The sequence below is a fragment of the Doryrhamphus excisus genome, linkage group LG7 (assembly GCF_037039965.1).
Source record: "Doryrhamphus excisus strain RoL-2023G ecotype Guam linkage group LG7, RoL_Dexc_Guam_v1.1, whole genome shotgun sequence".
NCBI lineage: Eukaryota > Metazoa > Chordata > Actinopteri > Syngnathiformes > Syngnathidae > Doryrhamphus > Doryrhamphus excisus.
The window spans coordinates 13,170,702-13,185,784 of NC_136363.1; positions in this window are offsets into that span (position 1 = coordinate 13,170,702).

A 15,083-nucleotide genomic window follows, 5' to 3' on the forward strand; every position below is an offset into this window, starting at 1 on the left:
AGACAGTCACAGAGACGGTTGTTTGGCTAGCTGTCATTGCAGCAGGTCACCAATAGAGGGCGATAAAGCCGACGCAGATAAGCAGCCCATTAGCTTGTTCTGACGTACTTCCTGCTCTGATCTCACCGTCAATCTTTTCATTGCTCTCCCTGCCAGCCTTTCATCCACGCCGACTTCCTGTCCCTGCAGACAGGCAGCTGCAACAGGCCTCAGCCACGCCGCCTGACGAGAAGTGACAGCTCTCAGTATCACCCGTCCAACGCTGACAGCTGACAGACGGACGGCGCGGCGGGAAATGTGAAGGTGAGGCAAAACGTTGACGGAAGCACGACGACTTTTCTCTGGATGCCAGCACCGTTAACCAGACTTTTATGTGCTTTTATTTTTATGTAATTTAATGTAATATATATATATAAAATCACGTTAATAGTATTTCATTAAGCTATATTCAATATATCATCATTATGTTATTATTGAATGCTTTTTCATTGATTCTTATTTGATTGTGTTTTAAGTGTTTATTGCCAATAAACACTTGCATTTATTGTTTCTATCGCTTATTCATTATTATCATAACAATATTGTAACAATAATGACAAAATTAAATAAAAATGTTTGGAAATGATTGTATTTCTGAACTAGGGTGCCAAAATGGACTCTTATTATTATTTAGTTATTCATGCAGTTTTGGGGGAAAGAAAAGCATACATTTTTGTCATAATTTTTGTTTCATCATAAATTATTACACATTTCTAATTCCTTTTCACCGATTAAATATGATGAGTTATTATCTGGTCTAAATAATTGAAATTATTGAATGTTTTTTCATACCAAGGTTTTTTCATAGGTGGTATTATTTTACATGTTTTAGGATTAAAAAAATATTTTTTTCTTGTAATAGCGTCATCATTTAATTTAGATTTTCAAACATGAATTCTGATGGAAAATGTTCTATTTTATGGATCATATAGATTTCCTCATTGAAATGAAGTAGGTAAATATAGTCTAAATATGAAGTCAGTCAGTGGATGACAATGGAGTCCATTTGTTACATAGTGTTGCTTTAATGGCTGTCCAGTCATCTGAAGCATGTGTAGAAATAAAGAAAGGCTGTTATATTAGATCAAATAGCTCGCTGATGCTAACTAATTGCCGCGGTACGCTGAATGGACGGTTTGTCGATGCTATCTGGGATGTCGACTAAACGGACATACTTAGCTGAAGTTTTCCAGGGAAGGCAAACATCCCTGACATCGTTCCGTTATCTCATTAACGGCCGACAAAAGTTTTCAGCCGGCGTCCTGATTGAAAGAGTGACACGTGAAAAGACGCTGACGAGCGGCAAATGGAGCGGATTAGCATAAGCCAATGAATATCATCACGTCCCGAACTCATTTCAAGTGGCGCCGGCGACACCGCCATGCCAATTTGGAGTGAATTCAATCGGCCGCCATCAACTGATTGGCCCGATGAAAAGAGCAATTTGCCTGGAAAAAGGCGGCGCCGCCATATCTGCATCTTGCCGCCAAATGAGGCTTACTTATCTTGGCAGATTAGAACATAATACAGTCCATCATGTTGAGAGGCGGGGTTAATGTTTGCTACTCGTGTTTGAGAGGTTATCAGCTGTCACTAGAAATTGCCGGAAACGCCATCAAGTCTCGTGTTTCACCGCCGGGACTGTCCCATAATCCAACATACACCAACAAACGGCACTTTTGGCTTTTTAACGACAACTTGATACACTGTAGCCAGATTCCAATCACTTGCTAGCATTTAAGATCGATGTTACCAAACCTTTTGCGTCAAATATGTTATGTTTTTGATGTTTTAGCTTTTGTGACTTTCATGCCCAAAGTATTAGTCTGGAACTAATAGCCTAACTCACATAAAGATCACTTTAAAAGTCAAATTTTGAGTTTATTAATTACTCTTTTTAAGTCTTGGTTAGCTTCGGTGCTGCTGCTAGGCGGCTAATTACACTACAAGCTAAGCTAACTAGCGGAGTTAATGTTTGCTACTCGTGTTTGAGAGGTTATCAGCTGTCACTAGAAATTGCCGGAAACGCCATCAAGTCTCGTGTTTCACCGCCGGGACCGTCCCATAATCCAACATACACCAACAAACGGCACTTTTGGCTTTTTAACGACAACTTGATACACTGTAGCCAGATTCCAATCACTTGCTAGCATTTAAGATCGATGTTACCAAACCTTTTGGGTCAAATATGTTATGTTTTTGATGTTTTAGCTTTTGTGACTTTCATGCCCAAAAGATTAGTCTGGAACTAATAGCCTAACTCACATAAAGATCGCTTTTAAAGTCAAATTTGGAGTTTATTAATTACTTTTTAAAGTCTTGGTTAGCTTTGCTGCTGCTGCTAGGCGGCTAATTACACTACAAACTAAGCTAACTAGCGGGGTTAATGTTTGCTACTCGTGTTTGAGAGGTTATGAGCTGTCACTACAAATTGCTGGAAACGCCATCAAGTCTTGTGTTTCACCGCCGGGACCGTCCCATAATCCAACATACACCAACAAACGGGACTTTTGGCTCGACAACTCGATACACTGTAGCCAGATTCCAATCCCTTGCTAGCATTTAAGATCGATGTTACTAAACCTCCCAAAGTCAAAGTTTATTAATTACTTTTTTTAAGTCTTGGTTAGCTTCGGTGCTGCTGCTAGGCGGCTAATTACTCTACAAGCTAAGCTAACTAGCGGCTTCAAGCTAGCATTTCAGGCGCTGGCTAAATACCGGCTGCTAATGCTAAACAAAAGCTTAAAATAGAAGGCTGTTGTGTACATTAATAAAGAAAAAATATATATCTTTGAACAAGAAAGTACTGAGACGTACGATAACGCTGCATGATGCAGAAAAGCCAGCGAACGCCTCACACTTTGATTATTGTGATAAATGATGATCATCTCTTCGGAATGACCACTTTCTCCTACTATTATCTCTCATCTGTTTGCACAAACAGCACTTTAACGCTCCACGGGAGGAGGCATCAGAATAACTGGATGTGAAACAGTGTGTGTATACACGTGTGTGTGCGTGTGTGTGTTGTCACATGATAAATGTTCTCTCTCTTGTAATCTATGTGCTTGAAAATATGATGTATGTGAGGATGAACTTTGAATTATAAGCCAAAGAGTGACTCATTAATCTTCCGTCTTAGGTGGGGAGTGGACCACATGAATCCATTTGGGCTGTTTATGTTTTTATGAATAATGCACCATTTACTGTACACACACACACACACCTCCCGATCAACATTTTAAGACCAGTTACAAAAATTGCAAGAACTTACATTTTGCGCTAATGGATGTGAGAAGGTTCTAAATAGAGCTTCAAAAATGGGATTGAGACAGGCTGCACATCAGCTGATCAAAAGGTGAAGACAATAGCTTAAGAAAGCCCCCAAATTGCTTTGAAATAGAACTAAAATGTTGAAAAAAGGACTTAAAAAGGACTTGGGAGCCGAGTAGCCTTTCACTGTCCCATTTTAGCGCTCTGCTGCAAATTCCAAATGGCCGATGGAAAAAAAAAAAGCTACACAAACATTTGCTAAATAGGAACTACCACTTGTTGCTAGGCAGAATTTGTCCAAATAATGAACTGCTTTTCCAGAATAGCGTACTGCCATGTTTCCTTGGCAACTTGGAGCTCTGCTGCCACACACAGAAAGAGAAAGAACAAGGAGAGGTGGCTTGAACTTATCTACAGACACCGAGATAATAATTAGGACATCCCAAATAATCGTTGTTCTCATAGCTAAATAGCTAGCGAGATACATAGCAACATCGTAAGAATGACTTGTTTTACTTGGAAAGAACTCTCACAGCAAGAGAAAGGACAGGGAGACCCGGCAGGAAGTCACTTACAGATGCTAATACAAAATGTCTGCACACACGTTCCATGAGAATTATCTAAGAAGTGAAGATAAGACGCACACGTCGGCCATTTGGAGTTGCGAGTTGTCCCCCCCATCCCCCCAACACAAGTGGTTGGTTGTTGCCCCCTAGTGATGCGACGGCACATTACACCTCCATAGACAGACCTTCTGCACACAACAAGCCACACAATGTTTTGATATTCATGAGGAAATAGTGTGCATTGATTGACAGCCCCTGATAGCCCCCCCCCCCCCCCCCCGGCGTACGGCCCCCACCCCTCACCAACATGACTTATTTTGCATCCCGACAAAACGATTGATAACTGCTAAATGCGTGTGTGGATGACAAATGCAGATGGAAAACCACCGGGACTCAAATGATAACGGCATCCGTCTCGGAGGCGGGCGGGCGAGTGGGTGTGGGAAGTGGGAGGGGGAGGGGGGGTGCCAGTGTTGGGTAAAGGATGGCGGGGGAAAATATTTAATAATTGATACAGAGGAGCTGTGATGTCGTTTGACCCTGACGAAGCAGGAATGTCATCGGGGAAATTGGCAAGACGGTGAAGTGTGTGTGTCACCATTTTGTCTTCAAAGAAAAATAATCTCAAGTAACAATCTAACTTTAAAGCAGCGCTAAGGAATAAACGCTGTGGCCTTTCATTTCCTGCTCCAGGGCTCCTGTGATGGTGCCATTTATATTCAGCACAAATGGACAGAGGGAGAACTACCATCAAAGTTACAATCGTTAAGTTAGCACAACACAAGTGGCGTCCTGGCTGGTCCACTTCATTTGTTTCAGGCTGGACCACGATTTTCGCAATATAGGATTCAATATCAACAAATGGAATAGTTTTATAATTAGACCCTTTCATGACTTTGTAACTTCATTAAAGCCCTGTAGACATGAGCTAGCACCCCTGCAGTCACAGTTACACTCCTAATATTCATTGTTTGCACCACAGTGTGCAAATCATGCTGCTGGGACTAGATAGTGGGCTAACAAGCTAGCAGTTAGCTTCAAGGGTATGTATTTTCAACTTAAGAAGCCAAAAACATACCACTTCCACACACAAGGGGAGGATAACTAATTGTGGGACATTCCATGGCTGACCTCATGCAGTGTTTTATAAAATAAAATAAAATAAAATAAAATAAAATAAAACTAAATAAAATAAAATAAAATAAAATTATTGTAGTTGATGTAGCTGATATATGAATGATGCACTGACTGTTGGGCACTTTTTCAATTTCGATGTACTTGTTAAAATGACAATAAAGGACTATTTCATTTATTTTTTTAAGCTAATAGCTCAATGTTTTGTGTGATGACGGCCAACAGTACCTTCATTTATGTTTCAATATGTTTTTGAATTAAGAGTGAGGAATATTTGGTGTGGATATCAGTTATTGTGCTGACAAACAATCACACAAGCGACTACGAGAGACGATTGAGCAGACGAATTAGACTTGATGTTTACATGTCTAGGTAAAGCATATGGTCGTAATGGGGGACCCCTGCGGTGATCCCAGTGGTGGGAGGGTGGGGGTGGCACGTCGTTCCCCCCCAAAAGCCCCGCTTCAGTCATGCTGCTGTCTCGTTCGGTATTAAACGTCTTTAACGTGTCAAATCTTCCAAGCCTCTTAAGAAGGTCTGATGTCTGCGACCGAGCAGACATGCAAGATGCTCTAATTAGCTAATTGAAGGAAGGCCTTCAGGAGCACACACGCTTCATTAGCATCCACACGCTAACGTTCATCAGCTACATACACAAACCACATCAAAGCAGCACCGCTTCATTTCACTACGCTTTGGCAGCTGCGCCCTAAAAACAGCACAGCGCTCCTGTCATATAGAGGATCTTCGAGAAGAGGGGTTTTTGCAGTCAATCTTTAAAATGGGGAGGATCTTAGACTCGTGTTTTTTGTTTAAACATTGTCATATAGAGGATCTTTGACTCAAGTTTTTTTTTTAAACATAGTCATATAGAGGATCTTAGACTCGTGTTTTTTGTTTAAACATAGTCATATAGAGGATCTTTGACTTGTGTTTTTTGTTTAAACATTGTCATATAGAGGATCTTTGACTCGTGTTTTTTGTTTAAACCTGGTCATGTAGAGGATCTTTGACTCGTGTTTTTTGTTTAAACATAGTCATATAGAGGATCTTTGACTCTTACTTGCTTTTTCTTTAAACATAGTCATATAGAGGATCTTTGACTCGTGATTTTTATTGAAACATAGTCATATAGAGGATCTTTGACTCGTGTTTTTTGTTGAAACATAGTCATATAGAGGATCTTTGACTCGTGTTTTTTGTTGAAACATAGTCATATAGAGGATCTTTGACTGTTGTTTTTTGTTGAAACATAGTCATATAGAGGATCTTTGACTGTTGTTTTTTATTTAAACATAGTCATATAGAGGATCTTTGACTCTTGTTTTTTGTTTAAACATAGTCATGTAGAGGATCTTTGACTCTTGTTTTTTGTTTAAAAATAGTCATATAGAGGATCTTTGACTGGCTTTTTTGCAGTTGACCCTCAAAAGAGCAGCGAGTTCTTGTCTTGTAGAAGATCTTTGACAAGAGTTTTTTCCCCCCTTAAAAACAGCAGATTGCTCCTGTCATATAAATGATCTTTGACCGGCTTTGTGCATTTGATTCTTAAAAACAATAGTGTGCTTCTGTCGTATAAAGGATCTTTGCCTAGCTTTTTGCATTCAATTGTTAAACGGCGTAGCACTCCTGCCGTATAAAAGATCTTTGTCTAGCATTTTTGTTTACATTGGATACTGGAAAAACACAGCGCTCCCGTCATATAGAGGATCTCTGACTGCATTGTTCAATAAAGCGACGCGGCCTGGCGGTTAAGGTGAGCGCCTGCGTTCCTGGAAGATAGATAAAAGCCACCATGGTGACTGGAGGCGGAAGGGAGACTTTTCCAGAGTGTTTCTAACGTCTGCTAAGCCCTCCAAGCCTTCCAAAAGTGGCGTCTGAGCAGCAAAGGAACTTCAACATGGCTGCCTATCTTGACGGGGACTAATACCTGAACTAAATACCCTGCGGCGCCCTTTCATGACGGAATAGCGGCCCTGGAGGACGTTCAGTGACAATGAGAGGACTTTCACTTCCTCGCAGCCATGAAGAAAAGTCTCCTTGTAATTATTGAAGAAGTGTTTGTTGGAATCTTAGCCGCGTTTAAGCGTGGCAGGCAAATCCTTGAACCCAGACCTCTTTCATCTTGGGGGGTTAAGGCAGAGACAAGCTCTCCTGACGCACCTTTCACCGGGAATGTTTTCATGTCTCGTCACAGCGCTGCCGAAAGCCACGTAGGCGACGCCACTTTACGCCAGGAGAGGAAGCAACTTCAGGAACATCAGTCCAACTTTAAGCACACCCTCTTGCCGGAAAACTTCATTTATTAACACGTCTTTCCCTTCCTCTCGCCTCTAAAGAGCAAATTAGCCTCGAGCGCAGGATTCGTTCATCCACTGTATTGTTCCACAACGTTCCACAGTGTTCCACAACGTTCCACAACACACATTTCCACCACGCAAAATAACCGCAACACAAAAATACCAGGAACAGCTTCACCAGGCTCAAAGCAGAGTGCTCGCATTATATAGAGGATCTTTGATTAGTTAGCAGATACTTACTAAAACATATCAGAACACTCCTACCAATAGAGGATCTTTGATTATTGTTTTTATGGCATTCTTAAAATGAGCAGTAAGAGTAAATAATGTAGCGCAAGAATCATTTGGTGGGTCCAACCATTCCAGTAAGATTGATATGCAAAAACTAGCAAACTCGCACTTTTTATGGGGTACCTCTGCAGGGGGTACCAAGTACCTCTGCTGGGGTACCAAGTACCTCTGCGGGGGTACCAAACGGGTGACGCCATGGTATTGTGCAGCAGTCAAGGTGACACTTTTTTCCACAGGAATATTTGCAAAGGTAGCTAGCTCGCTAGCTAACAAAGCACTCTGCAGACATTGCATGGTCACACAATGCTAACATGCTAAGCAACTTTAGCCGAGATTGCGTGGTTGCGTCACAACAACAACCAACAACGTTGATGACAACAACAACAACACGTCTGAGTGTTGGCAAGTGTGCCATTAAAAAAACATTTAATAGGATTATTGTGTTTGTTTGTCACGGTGGATGAAAATAAATCAACTTAAAGCTCAGACTCGCATTGTTATCACCAAACACACATTTGCATATTGCTTTACTCAAGGCTTTTTTCATTGGTCCGGTAATAACGTCGTGCTTGGTGACAAAAATGGGAAAAAGTGACGTCTGAGTGGGAGGGGGTGGGGTGGGGGGGTAACAGTCATTGAGAATATTGTGGGTGCTGTTTGTCTTACTTTGTGTCAAGAGTAATAAGAACACAAAGACAACAAGGCTCCTTCTACAGCATCGTCCTTTTCCTTGCCTCTCACACACACACACGCACACACACAGACACCCACGCATGCACACACGCACACACACAGACAGACACACACACACACACACACAGGAGGAAGTGTCATCTTTTTCACCAAACTTTTGCAATATATTTGAATTTCATGCTCCTTTATTTTGAAAGATCATTAACCAGGTTGCTGATACTCAAATGGAAAGTCTGCTTTTTTGTGATTTGGGACAAATATCTTCCATAAAATATCCTAATTCTGACTATTATTGTAGCTTGTATTGGTGTAAAACTGCAGGGTTGCTAGTATTTTCAGCCGCTCATATAAAATAAATTGGTTATTCTATTATGATATTAATACTCAGGTCCTGGTGCCAACAAGGTAATGTTAAAAGTAGAAATAACCTACTAAAATACACAAATACTAAAACAAAACAATGTAAAACAATGAGTGAAAATGTTAAAAAAACAACAAAAAAAACCCAAAACAAAAATGCAATGATATCAGAAAGCAGGAAGTGGACAAATGTAACAGTTACTGATTGTAAGGGTAGCAGATGGAAGGGTAGGATTTAATAAGCTTTGCTTTTGGAACCTGATGCATGCTCAAATGAAGTTAACTGGTAATTACCATTAGCATTACCATTAGCATTACCATTAACATTAGCAAAAATACCTGAATAAATTGAACTGAAAAAGCAGACTTGGACTGTGAGCGTTGGCGGAGCTGCGTGGTGCTTTAGTGTATTTCCTAAGACAAGCGTCCCAAGTGTGACACTCGATCCTGTGTGTTTACAGCGTCTCCATGGAGACAAGGCTGTAAGCTAGCGTCTTTTATTTTTAGGCTTTCCGACGTGTGTGATGTTTGTCGGCGTGATGCGGACATAAATAACACGAGTCGGAATAACCGTGCGTGTGCTGATGGAGCGCGAGTCTTGCCGACAGTGGTGATCAGGAAGTGATGACAGCCTATGATTGTCAAAAGGCTCCTCGCTGAGTGGCGGGAAGGCCTCATTTTCCACTTTTCCACCCCCCCCAATCCTCACTCCTCCTTGCTGCTGTCACATCTCTTTCTAACGACGCCAATGGTCGGCTTAACTTGGAGCGAAGGTAAAGACGGCGCCCGGCGCTCAATCACGGCGCTGAGGCCGCTGTGGGTGTCACGCGTTAATACTCCCGTCCTGAGGTGACAGCGTGGAGCTAAAAGTGGGAGCTCGGGAGTGGAGTTTGACACTTGAAGCCAGCGAGGCTGGACAGTTTGGACAGGGATGATACGAGGGAGGATGCTGAGCCCAAAAAACCTTGTACAGCACCGCAACAGGTACTTCATACTGTAGTACTCTACATAATTGCCAGCAGTGGGCGGGCAACCAGTCCAGGGTGCCAAAGTCAACTGGGATAGGCTCCAGCACCCCGCCACATAGAAGGCCTCACCGATACCAGCCTCCATTTTACTCGGTATCGGATCGCTAAAGCCGATACCAGCCTCCATTTTACTTGGTATCAGATCGCTATGGCCGATACCAGCCTCCATTTTACTTGGTATCAGATCGCTATGGCCGATACCAGCCTCCATTTTACTCGGTATCAGATCGCTATGGCCGATACCAGCCTCCATTTTACTCGGTATCGGATCGCTATGGCCGATACCAGCCTCCATTTACTCGGTATCGGATTGCTATGACCTATACCAGCCTCCATTTTACTCGGTATCAGATCGCTATGGCCGATACCAGCCTCCATTTTACTCGGTATCGGGTCGCTATGGCCGATACCAGCCTCCATTTTACTCGGTATCAGATCGCTATGGCCGATACCAGCCTCCATTTTACTCGGTATCGGGTCGCTATGGCCGATACCAGCCTCCATTTTACTCGGTATCAGATCGCTATGGCCGATAGCCTCCATTTTACTCTGTATCGGATCGCTATGACCGATACCAGCCTCCATTTTACTCGGTATCAGATCGCTATGTCCGATACCAGCCTCCATTTTACTCGGTATCAGATCGCTATGGCCGATACCAGCCTCCATTTTACTTGGTATCAGATCGCTATGGCCGATACCAGCCTCCATTTTACTCGGTATCAGATCGCTATGGACGATAGCCTCCATTTTACTCGGTATCAGATCGCTATGGACGATAGCCTCCATTTTACTCTGTATCGGATCGCTATGGCCGGTACCAGCCTCCATTTTACTTGGTATCAGATAGCTATGGCTGATACCAGCCTCCATTTTACTCTGTATCAGATCGCTATGGCCGATACCAGCCTCCATTCTACTCTGTATGAAATCGCTGTGGCCGATACCAGCCTCCATTTTACTCGGTATCGATGGCTATGGCCGATAGCCTCCATTTTACTCTGTATTGGATCGCTATGGCCGATACCAGCCTCCATTTTACTCGGTATCGGATCGCTATGGCTGATACCAGCCTCCATTTTACTCTATCAGATAGCTATGGCCGATACCAACCTCCATTTTACTCGGTATCGGATTGCTATGGCTGATATAAGCCTGAATTTTACTCGGTATCAGATCGCTACGGCTGATACCAGCCTCCCTTTTTATTCGGTATCGGATCACCATGGCCGATACCAGCCTCCATTTTACTCGGTATCAGATCGCTGTGGCCGATACCAGCCTCCATTTTTACTCGGTATCGGATCGCCATGGCTGATACCAGCCTCCATTTTACTCGGTATCGGATCGGACACAAAATGAGTGGTATCGCACATCACGAGTATGCTAGGTCTCACAGCTCATGATCCCACTTCTGCCACCATTGGAACCCAGAAGAGGGATGGGGGCCACAAGGAAAAAAAAAGTATCTAATTTAAGAAATAGTCCAAAACTAGAGTTGTTCATTTTTCGAGGAAAACCAAATGGAAAGCTCGGATGTATTCGTTGTGACAAATGACGACAGAGCAACACGTTATCCTCACAATAATCCAACATGGCCCCTCCCTGCAGGCCTGCACTTCCTTCCTGCCGGCGTCTTTGCATAATGCCGATGCTCCTAGTGGAGGTCGTCTGAAACTCCTCGGACATGTTGTCAGGATCTCGCCGTGTAGGTTTGGACTAATGATGGCACGCCGGCCGGCCCGCTGCCCTCAGCATATGCCCGCTCTCACCTAGTGTGTATGCGTGGACAGCCACGGAGTGGGGGGGGGGATGATGGCAGGGTTCGTCATGCTGATTAGAAGCAACCCCCCCTCCCTCGTCCCTAACAAAGCCCCTCAGAGGAAGACAGCAGGGAACACGAAGCGGTGTCAGGTCGGCCCGGGTGAGGCCACTGGATGGGTGTCACCTGAATTTAGCCGCCTAATATGACAGCCAAGTCCTGATGGCTTGTCTGCGACGTGTCACTTTGGCCGACTTTGGGCCTTATTCTCATGCTAATGCTTTTTGGACGCCACGTGAATGAGACTCGTCACGGCGGCCGAGGCTCTCGAGTGCGTGACAGTAGTTCCTCGCCACGAGAAACACGCGCGACATTTGACATTCAAACCGGGAATAGTGAGAGTGGGGCTTGGGGGGGGAAATAATGAGGAAGTGGCACGAGGAGACGGCGTACGACAGGCTAAGCTATTTATTTTTGCAGCGGACGCCATCAGTGGAGGCTGATGTCACCGTCTGCATTGTGGTCAACCTGGACGCGTCCAAAGCATACTTTTCATGTCCGCATTAGACACATTTTTCCAACATGGCTGGCCAGCCAGGACACGAGAGCGACGTGGACGAGTCCGTTCAGGAGAAAGTTCAAGGTTGGCTTTTCAAACTTTCACAATTTAAGGTAATTGGTTCCAGGAATCAAACCTTGGACACGGAAAAACTGTACTTGTACAGGTAAGGTTTGAAGTAACATTTGCTGTAGTTATGTGCAAAAATAACCTAATTCATTCCACTAATGTAATTTTTATCAGGGGTGGGCAAACTACAACCGAGGGCCACATCCGGCCCGCCAGTGGAATCCAAACTAATTCAAACTTTGAACAACACAAGAAGCGGAAACAGAGCAGGCCTTGGAGGTAACAGACTTGGAGGGAGGTCAGGTGATGGAAACGCATGACACATGACATGTTCCGATAAAAACGTCTCAGTTTCAACAGCACACCCACATTCAGGCTCCGAGCTGGGCGCCGTCTAATAAAGGCAGTGATGGATCCGAAAGGACACTCCATCCATCGGACACGTTGGCAGCCATCATCACTCTCTGCCGAGTCTCCTTTTCTCTCCCTTCGCCCTGATGAATTACGTCTTGTGTATCTTCCAAAAACAAGGCTCATCCCTGACAGCGACACAACGCCTCACCAGATCTCAGCGGGGTGTCAACACGACAACCCGATGGAAGCCTCCCGTCCATGATGAGACGTCTCAGGTGAGTTTTTTTTTCTTTCTGGCGTCTTTGCCGAACGCGTAAAAGGTGACATATTGTTTTGCCGTCAACGGAGTCTGACACTTCCTCAGCATGTCTCCACAACGTCGTGGCAAGTTACGTTACGCACTACTCACTACTCACTACTCTTCACTGCTAAGGATTCCACTTCTGACACCAATACAACACAGAAGGACCATCAGGGCGACACAGATTCTTAAAATGTGGTAAAATTACACAAAAAGTTGAAAAGGGAAAAAAAATTAAATAAAAAATAAAGCCTAAATATGGTAATGGTTTTATTTCATTTGAACATGCATCAGATTACAATTGAGTGCATCCCATAATCAGTTCCCAGTTCCACATGTCCAAAACGAGTAGGAAGAAGCAAAGCTTATTAAATCCTACCCCTCCATCTGGTACTTACAGTTACAATCAGTAACTCTCATTTGTTCACTTCCTGCTTTCCATAATTAATATAAATATATAGTACATGTCTAAGAATAATGTCTTAGTTTTATGAGGAACAAAAAAAAAGTCAAAATATAAAGAAGAAATATGTTTATGTTAATAAACGCTAATAAATAAACGTTAATAAACGCTCTTAAAATTGCAACTTTATTTGTGTGATTAAGAATAAACTTGTCAACTTTGTTTTGGTAAACTCTTTGACATTGTAACCACATCAGTCATGATCCCACTTCTGACACCAATACAACACAGAAGGACCATCAGGGCGACACAGATATTTAAAATGTGGTAAAATTACACAAAAAGTTGAAAAGGGAAAAATAATAATAATAATAAAGCCTAAATATAAATATATAGTACATGTCTAAGAATAAAGTCTTAGTTTTATGAGGAACAAAAAAAGTCTGAAGAAATATGTTTACGTTAATAAACGCTAATAAATAAATGTAAATAAATGCTCTTAATATTGCAACTTTATTTGTGTGATTAAGAATCAACTTTGTTTTGGTAAACTCTTTGACATTGTAACCACATGAGCCATGATCCCACTTCTTCTACGTTAATAAACGCTAATAAATAAATGTTAATAAACGCTAATAAATAAACGTTAATAAATGCTCTTAATAAACACTAATAAATAAACGTTAATAAATGCTCTTAATAAACACTAATAAATAAATGTAAATAAATGCTCTTAATATTGCAACTTTATTTGTGTGATTAAGAATGAACTTTTTTTGGTAAACTCTTTGGCATTGTAACCACATGAGCCATGATCCCACTTCTGACACCAATACAACACAGAAGGACCATCTTTTTTTTTTTATTAAATTAAAGCCTAATACTTAAATATTTTTTAAGTGTAGAAATATATACTTTATGAGGAACAAAAAAAAAGTCAGAAGAAATAACTTTGTTATGTTTGTAATATTCCAACGTTATTTGTGTGAATAAGAATAAAGTCTTTGGCATTGTAGCCACATCAGCCATCGATCCCACTTCTGACACCAATCGTCAGAACAACTGTGTAGGGTCACATGGTGCATTTTTTCTCAGACAAGATGGACTAAAATATAAAATGAAAGGGTGCCAGACATCCAAGTCTGACACAACCTGTGTGGACAACCCCTGAAGGCCACAGAGAAAATACCAAAACAACGACAAATGAGGAAAAGTCATGAATTGACTGGAATAAATTTGTAATTTTACAGGAATAAAGTCCAAGTGGCCACAGAGTGGCCTCGTGGTTAGCATGTTGGTCACACAGTCAGGAGAGCCGGTGTGGGGTTTGGATGCTCTTCCCGTGGTGTGTTGGCGTCCTCCCACATTCCAATAATATGCCTGTTATGGTAATTGGCTGGGACTGTAAATTGACCATAGGTGGGGAATATTGTCCATACTGTACGTGCTCGCAGTGACATCTGCTGTATTATCATTCTATCATTATTAGCATTATTACTGACGTGATAATAAAAGGCTGTTTATTTTGCACTTGTTTCATTCAATATCATCTTGCTTTAGACCGACGAACCACGCTCACACTTTTGCCTCCCTGCCACAAAGCTAACGCTTCCAGGCACGGCAGCCTGCATTGTTACCAGAAGGGGGGGCGTGGGGAGGTAGAAAAGAAGCGCCTGAGGCGAGCGTTCAAGAGCAGCATGGGGCGGGACCGTGTCGACTTAAATGCCCTCGGTGGAGGAAATGTGCCACGGCTCCTTTTTATCATCAGGTGCCTGAACTGCAAAGCCAAGCTGCACGTCAAAATACTAATACTAATATTTCTCTCTTTTATCTGGCCTTGTTCCACCATAAAGGGATTATGGCGCTGGAAAATAAACACATATTTCAGGCTTTGACATGGAAAACAAAACTAAGTCAATCAGGTGCTTCATAATCTTTGCAACATGAAATT